Source organism: Scylla paramamosain, chromosome 24, assembly GCF_035594125.1.
Source record: "Scylla paramamosain isolate STU-SP2022 chromosome 24, ASM3559412v1, whole genome shotgun sequence".
NCBI lineage: Eukaryota > Metazoa > Arthropoda > Malacostraca > Decapoda > Portunidae > Scylla > Scylla paramamosain.
In genome coordinates, this window is record NC_087174.1 from 11,983,328 (window position 1) to 11,993,342 (window position 10,015).

General features: G+C 40.7%; 1 protein-coding gene across 1 annotated transcript in view; it reads left to right on the top strand.

The window, feature by feature from the left end:
- The window catches only part of LOC135112740 (sex peptide receptor-like), a 19,032-nt gene extending 11,258 nt beyond the window's left edge, over positions 1-7,774 (top strand). The window contains exon 2 of the mRNA XM_064027505.1: positions 4,828-7,774. The gene's annotated coding sequence lies outside the window, so the exon portion shown is untranslated. The remainder of the gene's footprint in view (positions 1-4,827) is intronic.
- Positions 7,775-10,015: the final 2,241 nt, after the last annotated feature.

Sequence of the window (10,015 nt, forward strand, 5' to 3'; positions counted from 1 at the left end):
GTAGTTCTATCTATCTGTCTGTCTGTTAGCCTATTTTCAGTCACTCAGTTTGTCTGTCTATCTATCCATCTACCAGTCTATCTATCCATCTATCAGTCTATCTATCTATCTATCTATCTATCTATCTATCTATCTGTATAGGAATGTTCGTGGGGCTATTTCTGTCTATATAAACCTAAAACCCATCTGTTCATCTCTTTATCTGTTTATCAATCTATTCGTATGTCTGTATGTTTGTCTGTTTCTAATTTGGAGTGGCATTCCTTCAGTCTTTCGATTTGTCAGCCAGCCAAGTCTGTCTGTCTGTGTCTTACCAGTCCTCTCTATTCCTATCTAATTCTCACTCCCTCTAAACTTCACTCTTCCTCTCACCCCTCTTACCCCTCTCACCTCTCCTCTCTGTCTCCTATCCACCACTAATTTCCTCCTATCCTCACCTCCCTCTCACTCCTCTAATCTCTCTCATCTCTCCTCTCTCTCCCCTATCCACCACTCCTTCCCTCCTAGTCTCACTCTTCACACGTCTCTCTTCCTTTCACGCCTCTCTCTGTGTCTTACCAATCCTCTCTGCCCCCTATCCAGCCCTCCTTCCCTCCTTCCCTCCTCGCCTCACTCATACCCTCAGCCCCAGCACTCGTCTCACCTCCCGCACTTCTTCACCGCCCCTCAGCCGCGCTACAAGGCAATAACACTCCCTCACACCCAAACACAGGCGTCACTCACCGACTCCAACACGCAGCGCTGCCTCGCCTCACCTCGCTTCGTCTCGCCTCGACCTTCACCAGGAGAGCGTGAGAGGGAGGCAGGCAGAAGCATAAAGGGCGTTCAGTGCGAGGTAGTGAAAAATAAATGATCCCTAACCCGGAACTGAAGCCTCGCCATGAGTTGAATGATGAATAGGAGTGAAAGCAAACTTATCTGAGGAATTAGTTTTTTTTTTTTTTTTTATTTGAATGTTTTTTGAGGGCTCGGATTATAAAGTATGTGTAGGGGAGAGAGAGAGAGAGAGAGAGAGAGAGAGAGAGAGAGAGAGAGAGAGAGAGAGAGAGAGAGAGAGAGAGAGAGAGAGAGAGAGAGAGAGAGAACACAGGAACAATGACAGCATTCAAAACAAGATGACAGCTGCTCTGATTATATATATTTCTCTCTCTCTCTCTCTCTCTCTCTCTCTCTCTCTCTCTCTCTCTCTCTCTCTCTCTCTCTCTCTCTCATACACGTCCAGAGAATTTCAAGGATTGAGAGCAATGGAAGACAATAATCCCAGAGAGAGGAAAGAATTATACAGATTAGAATACATTACAAGGAAACAACAACAACAACAACAACAACAACAACAACTACAACAACAACTACAACAATCTTGCTAACGACCGAATGACTTTGCTAATCTCCAGTTCTACGTAAATGTTATTGTTAATGTTATGGAATTCTTAATGGCTGTTGTGGTCTTGTATCGTTAGCATTCGTGGTGAAGTTTGTCCATTACCGCATTCACCACACTCACCACACCTGTTTACTGATGCTACGGTTATTGCCACTCATTACAAGGCTGCAGTGTAACCTTGGCTTATTTTAATTCTTGGATCTTCAGTTTGTTTCGTTATTATTTATTTATTTTTTTCGTGTTATTTTGGGTTATTCTTGATGTTTTTTTTTTTTTTATTTATTTATTAGATTTTCAGTGTTTCCTTGATTTATTATTTTTTTTTAGTTTTTTCTCTTGGTTATGTAAATTTAGTCATGTTTTATTTTGGTTTATTCCTTGTTTTTTTTTCAGCTTATTTCTTGAGTTTTCTTGATTTGTTATTCATTTATGTATTTTCTCCTCCATTTTTTTTATTTTTTTATTTATCGTTTATCGTTTTTTTTCTCTTTTTTTCTTGTTTATTCCCTGTTTTCTCCTTTTTTTTTGTTCATTCATTCATGGATAATCTTTCACAGTTATAATAAAATAGAAATTAATATCTTCATTAACTTAAGGTGCAGTATACTTTTAAATCCTCTTTAAATAATAATAATAATGATAATAATAATAATAATAATAATAATAATAATAATAATAATAATAATAATAATAATGATAACAATAATAATAATAGCAACACCACCACCACCACCACTACCAACAACAACAACAACAGATATATATATTATTGTTTCAAAAATCATATACTTTGCTGATCAGGTAGTCGGGCGTTCGTATTATACATTAAATAAACAATTACATAAGTTCTCCGAGTTTTAATGATAATAATAATAAACTAGACAATGGAAAGATGCGTCCAGTGTGCTTTCATGGTAATTAAAACTGAAGAATCTTAAAATATTCCTTCTGTTGTACAATATTATGTTTTGCTATGGAAGTTATTAATATGTAACGAACCTCGAGAATATAGGTTAGAATTAGGGATTATTATTATTATTATTATTATTATTATTATTATTATTATTATTATTATTATTATTATTATTATTGTTGTTGTTATTGTTATCAAGTCAGCCCAAACTCAGACGCAAACTCAACTGTCTTTATTATCACCATTAAAATACCTGGGTGATTTGCTGTTGATAATGGGGTACTTTGATGTTAAAAAAGAAAGAAAGCATGAAAGAGTGAAGGAAGGAGAGAAAGGAAGGTAGCGTGCGCCGGACGAGTGTGTATTGCAATTATCACGATATTACTGTAAGAATATTCCATTTCTAATTTAGTTTTATCCTCCATTACTTCGCGGCAATGACTAGATTATCACTCCACTCCAGGTAATTTAGCCCAGATTGCACAACTCAGCCTTTCCAGTCCATTAAAAATAAAAATAAAAAATCACCGTTGTTATTATTTTTATTAATCTTACTCATATTGAGCGTGTGGGCGAGTGGGTCAACTCTTTTTTTATATCAACTTTATCCTTTTTATTTTGTTAATTTTATCCATATTTTTATTAATTATTTTTCGTACTAGTTTTCATATGTAATTTTTTTTTCGATTTTACTTTTTTTTATCAATTTTACTCATATTTTTCCATGAATTTTGCTCATATTTTTATTGACGTTACATTATTTTTATTAGTTTCATTCCTACTTTTATCAGTTTTACTTATTTTTTATCAATTTTACTCATGTTTTGTTTTTTTTTTATAAAAAATTTACTAGTTTTTATCAATCTTACTTTTTATCAGCTTTATATTTAGTCTTATCAATCTTATTCATATTCTTCCATCAATTTTACTCATATTTCTTATCAATCTTACTTTTTATCAACTTTATGCTTAGTGTTATCAATCTTACTCATATTCTTTCATCAATTTTATTCATACTTCTTATCAATCTTACTTTTCTATCAATTTTACTCATACTCCGCGTTTTGGGAGGGTGACTGGACTTTTCATATCCGGAAGGAAGGGAGAGGAGGAAGGAAATATAAAAGGGGAACATAAAGACAGAAAAAATCACCATTATTATTATCATTTCTAATCAATCTAACTCATATTCGGGGTTTGGGAGGGTGACCGAACTTCTTTCATATTCGGAAGAAAGGGAGAGGAGGAAGGAAGGATAAAGGGAGACATAAAGAAGCCAGGTTGAGCAGTGTAATTATTGCTTCTCCTTCCCTGAATCCCTGAATCCCTTGATCATGTCGATGGATAATGACGAAGAGTCCTTTGTTACTCCCCGCATGACGTAACCTGACGCTCTCTCTCTCTCTCTCTCTCTCTCTCTCTCTCTCTCTCTCTCTCTCTCTCTCTCTCTCTCAGCATGGTTACAATTCTGCACTCTTTTTTTCGTTCTCAAACTTAATATCTATTTCAATGGTTCGATATTGATTATTATTTTTTTTTATATGTTTAGTTTATGTATCTATCTGGTCACTTAAAAGGCAACTAAGTGTCAAGGATTGTTGTTGTTGTTGTTGTTGTTGTTGTTGCTGTTGCTGATTCTCTTACTGCTGCTCCTATTCCTGCTGCTGCTACTACTACTACTACTACTACTACTACTATTAATAGTGGTGGTGGTGGTGATGGTGCTGGTGATTGACTGATGGTAGTGATGCTGATGGCGGTGACAGTGTCTGCTGCTTTAGTTAAAAGGAAAAAAGAAAGCCAGCATAGAAACTTGCTCTTCTTGAGATAAAGTTTCCCAGAAATTCTATTACCGTGCACATCCCAAGTTTTTATCTCTTATAGCATCTTTCATATCACCACCACCACCACCACCAACAACAACAACAACAACAACTATTACAACTACAACTACGAATTACTATTGCTACCACCACCACCACCACCACTACTATACTACTACTACTACTTCTACTACTACTACTACTATCCATTTCCCTCCTCACACCACACTGCATCCACCGTTACCATTAACTCACCCCCCCACCACCATCACCACCACCACTACCACCATAACCACCACCATTACAGGACTCACCAACAATTGGCCTGCCAGTACAAACCTATTACTCCTCCTCTAGCCCCTCCTCCCCCCATCCCTGTTCCTCTCGCTTCTCCTCTCTCGCTCTCACTCTCTTCCCGTCCCTTGTTCTCCTTCCCTCCGTCCTTCCTTCATTTCCTCTCTCTATTTTGCCTCGTCTTGACAGGGTGTCTCAAAAGGAAGTGTTTCTAATGAGAGGTAATCACGAATATTAACAGAAAAGCGACACTTGGTAACTTAATAGTCAACCAGGATGCATGCAGGTACCTCTCTCTCTCTCTCTCTCTCTCTCTCTCTCTCTCTCTCTCTCTCTGACGGGGCAATCAACTTTTTTTTTCCTAATCATCATTAAATCTATTCATCATTTTTATTTATTTATTTTTTTTTCAGGTATGTTCGTGCGTTCGTCCATGAGGCGGGTGATCTGCAGGGCGTCACCATGGCAACGGTGCTGGTGCGTCACTGTCTGGGCCTCCTCCGTCACGCTGCGTCACAACTACGTCACACTTACGACATACTTGCGTCACTCCTTCATGTAACAACGTGGATGCGAAGTGAATGGGAAAGTGCGCTGATAAATGAGTATTGTTGATAAAAGATTGATGATAGAACAGTATAAAAAGTAATTGATGATAAAGAAAAGAATATGATAATGATAATAAAGAAAATGAACTGAATGGAAAAGGGTAACGAAAGGAAATGATAACACCACTAAAAGAACATCAAGAACAAGAACAACTGAACCAACTCAATAAGCAAGTAAACAAATAAACAAGTAAAAGAAAACATGCTCTTCCATCAAAGAATCACAACTACAGTTTTTAAAAGGAAGTGATAGAGAGAGAAGAAAAAAACAACAACAAGAAAATATATCCTTTGAAAGAATACAGAGAAAATAACATGTTTTCTCCTTAAATTTTTACCTTGATAGTGTTGTTTGCATCTACAATCAATTACTGTCAGGTGTGAGACGGCAGGTGTGCGTGATAAGAAACAGGTGTGTAATTAATAGGAGGCGAGGAACAGGTGTGAATTTGTACAATCGAAGCCTTGTGATATGATACTTATGATGAACCTAATGACCGCAGGTGTGTATGCGTGACTCATTCGTGACATGTGTGTGGGATGAAGTACTGTACCTGAACTAAACCTGCGTGGCCCCAGTGTGACCCCTGTGACCTGATGAGTGACCTGTTGACCCTTAGACGTACAGGGGAGGATGACCTGAAGTGAGAGATACTAAAGGGAAAATAGATGAGGAATTCCTTAAAGAAGGAAACTGAGGTATAAGATGATTATAGTTAGAGAAAAGATAAGAAAAAACAGTTAATGGTGCTGTTCCCCATTAGGTGCTCAGCCCTTCCCCAATCATTCCCCACTTGACCTGGGCTGAAAATTATCCCCTCCCCCCTCATCCCAACCTACCCCGAACCCAGCCCCGCATCATCCTCCAATGTATAAAGCTACATATTATAACTACATAGCAATCACGTTGATGTATTTGGTGTGAATACATTTATAAACACATAAATAGTTCTATATATATATAAAAATATATATATATATATATATGTATACATACATAAATGCATACCATTAGTGTCATAAGTGGTTAGGTGAGGAATTGATGAGTTGATGAGTTGAATGGATAAGCTTTACTCCCTCCTGTCACGCCGCGCTGACATGAGGGAGGTGAGGTTTCCACGTATGTGTTTGTGTCCATGTGCGTGTGTGAGTGTCTGTCTGTACCTACTAATCTACCTGGATTTGTGTGGATGATAAGGACCACCATTATTATTTTTCTATGTCAGTTATTGAAGGTAGATTAAAGAAAATGCATTCCTTATATCCTGTACATGTATATCTCTCTCCCTCTCTCTCTCTCTCTCTCTCTCTCTCTCTCTCTCTCTCTCTCTCTCTCTCTCTCTCTCTCTGTGTGTGTGTCTCGTCTCTTCGTCTTTCCCCTCCTCCTCCTCCTCCTCCTCCTCCTCCTCCTCCTCCTCCTCCTCCTTCCAGGCTCTCAGTGTGGCATTACACGTACACAGCCTCGCCTCTCACCGCTTCCCCAACGACCCCACTCATGGCACCGCCGCATTTGATCCTCCCCTTCTTTCCCCTCATTCCTCACTCCCTCCCCGCACCTTTACCCTCTCCGGTGTAGGATGCGCTGCCGTGACCCGTGTGACTCCTGAGAGCAAGAGACACAAACACAACCTTCTCCATTCATATCCTCCTCCTTCTTCTCCTCTTTCTGCTCCTCCTCCTCCATTTCCTTCTCCTTTGAAGCTCTTCACGCCACCACCTCTTCTCTGGCTTCCTCTATATAATACTAATCACTTACTCTCTCTCTCTCTCTCTCTCTCTCTCTCTCTCTCTCTCTCTCTCTCTCTCTCTCTCTCTCTCTCTCTCTCTCTCTCTCTCTCTCTCTCTCCCCCCTTCTTCTTTTCCCACTCCCCACCCACACCCTCTTCTCCCAAAAGACTGGTTCTCCGCCCCACTGGTGATCCCCCCGTCCCACGCTGAGCCCCTAGAGCACGGGGTGACCACCAGTAACTCCCCTCACCTCCCCTCACTTTCCCCTCACTCATTACGTCTCCTGCTCATCGCCATCTCCCTATCACGCTTTCCCTCATCGACTCAAGTTGTTTTTTTCCCCTTTTTTGTCTAATTTTCCCCTCATATTCCCCTCCCTTCGTCGAACCTGTCCAAGGGTGAGGACGCTTCCCCTTCCTCGTCACCCTAGTGTGATTGGTTCCGGTGTAAAAAATATAAATGGTGAGTAAATGGTGATGATGGTGATGATGATGACTGATGGTGATGATGATGACTGATGGTGATGATGATGGTATACTACTATCTTAGGCTTACTGTGTTTCGGCGTTGTCTTTCGTGTGTGTGTGTGTGTGTTTGTTTGTGTGTGTGTGTGTGTGTGTGTGTGTGTGTGTGTGTGTGTGTGTGTGTGTGTGTGTGTGTGTGTGTGTGTGTGTGTGTGTGTGTGCACGTGCTACTCTATGTACGTATTTCATATTATTTCCATTGCAATTTTACGTTTTCCCATGTACACCAAAAAAGTAGACAGAGCTGTTTACTTACATAGTCCCACACACACACACACACACACACACACACACACACACACACACACACACACACATATTATATTCAGGTGTGTGCGAGCTCGCGCGCACGTACGATCATCCTTGCTCTTTATCTCCACATGTGGCACCTTTATACAGTGGTGGATGTGTTCTCTCTCTCTCTCTCTCTCTCTCTCTCTCTCTCTCTACACACACACACACACACACACACACACACACACACACACACACACACACAATCAGCACCACAATAACAACAACACTCAAACTTTGCTTTGCCAAAATTGTGTTGCCTTGACCAATAAATAAACGAAAAACACACACTGCTTGTTTGCTTCCTCTTAATAAAATGCAAACACGCCAAGCAGGACGGGCTGACAGGTGAAGGAGTGTTTGTAATGAGTGTCCGGGAGGCTTCGATCCCTTCGTGAGGCCCTGGGTGGCGAAGCTTTGAGGCCACGAGAGACGCAGGAACGCAGTGGCTTCCTGAAGGAGCCTGTTATGGAAGAAAGTGTTTCGTTGTGGTAGAAAGGAGGATAGACAGAAAGAGAGGGAAATAAAGAAGAGAGAAAAGAGGCAAATATTCAGGTATAGATATTCTGGTAAGTAAGTTTTCATAGTGAACACACACACACACACACACACACACACACACACCAAGAAAATGAGACAACCATAACAGGCGTACAGAGAAGAGAGCAACAGCGGAAGAGTAGTGAGGGGAGAGACAGGAAACAGTGACAAGAGCTAAGTATGCCTGAACAAAATCATCTGAATTGCCCTCAACACTCCCTAGACTTATGCAACAACGGGGGCCAGCAAGAGAGGCGCAGTGGACAGAACAGCTGGAGGAAGGAACTCTAAGGGGATGCCTGGTGATGGTGTGGAAGAATATTGGTAGGGGGAATTGTGGGTAATTCACCATACAGAGATGACAACACGGAGATAAATGGGTGTGTTAATGATATGGGAATATGGGAGGAGGAAGGGAGGAAGGGTGGGGGAGGGAGCATGAGAGAGAGGGAGAGAGAGATAGATAGACAGACAGACAGATATATGGACAAACAGAAAGAAAGACAAACAAATAGAACGATCAACGGACAGACACACATTCTAACTCAGATTTTTAGTTTTAATTGTCCTTAACCGTGAAAATAATAGCGATAACAACAACACAAACAATAATAGTAATAATAATAATAATAATAATAATGATAATAATAATAATAATAATGATAATAATGATAATAATAATAAAACATTAAACACATAAGCAAGTATCACAAAATTTATTGAGACGGAGACAGGGAAGCGAAAAAGACAGACACGGCGTAAAACACACACACACACACACACACACACACACACACACACACACACACACACACACACACGCACGCACGCACAAAAACATAAGGATTTCAAGGCACCCACCCGTAAGCAGGGATCGTCTATAGATGAAAGAATAACAAGAGGTATCCGTGAGGGCGATCCAACACGCTCGGCAGCACACTTCTTAAGACTTTACAGCCGAAGACACACCCGATTCTGAACATTTCTGTAACCACTCGGCTGTGAAGGAGGGACGGCTGTAGGGGTGAGGAGGAGGGGAGGAGAGGAGAGGCAGAGGGAGAATAGATGTCAGCTCGCGGCGACAGAATCATCACTTGTTGACACTGATGGAAATAAGCGACGTCTCGAGGGGATAAAAGTGATCATTTGAAGGGGAGGGAGAGAGAGTTTGCCCTGACATGCTGCAGCTTTTCGTTCTAACGGCACATGGATGGAAGGAAAAGGGAAAGGGAGGGGTAACGAAAGGGGTGTTCAAGTGCAGTGGGGATAGACAAGAGGGAAAGGGAAAGCGGATGATGAGGAGCATTAGGGCAGTAAAGAAGGGTGAAAAGGGGAAAATAAGAACTGTTGCCTCAGTTAAGAAGGAAAGAAAGAATGCGTTGGTGTTGGCAGAGGGGAAGAGATGGGGAAATAAGGAATATTAGGGTAGTTATGAAAAAAGGGGAAGGGAAAGGAATGAATGGGTGAAGAGACAGTCAAGAAGAGGGAAAGGAGAGGAGGTAAGCATGGATGTTGTGATACGTAAGAAGAGGGGAAGGAAAGAGGAATAAATGAATGAATGATGAGGACAGCTAAAAGAGGAAAAAAAAAATGAAGGGGTCTTTAGGGTGTCAAAAAAGGGGAAGAAAAGGGGAAAAGAAGGGATATTTAGGACAGATAAGAAGAAGGGAAGATGGGAATTAATGGGTGCTTGGACAGTCAGAAGGGGAGGGAAGGGGAATGAAGTGGTGATGGGAGAGCCAAGAAGAACGGAAATGAAAAGTGATCTAAAATGCATTCGAACAAACAGCAAAAAGAGAAGGAAAAAGGAAATTCCAGGATATTCCGAGTATACAGGAAAAAGGGGAAAGGAAAGAGGAATTAGAGGAGTTGAAGCAAACAGGAAAGGGAGGGGAAACTAAAGGGGA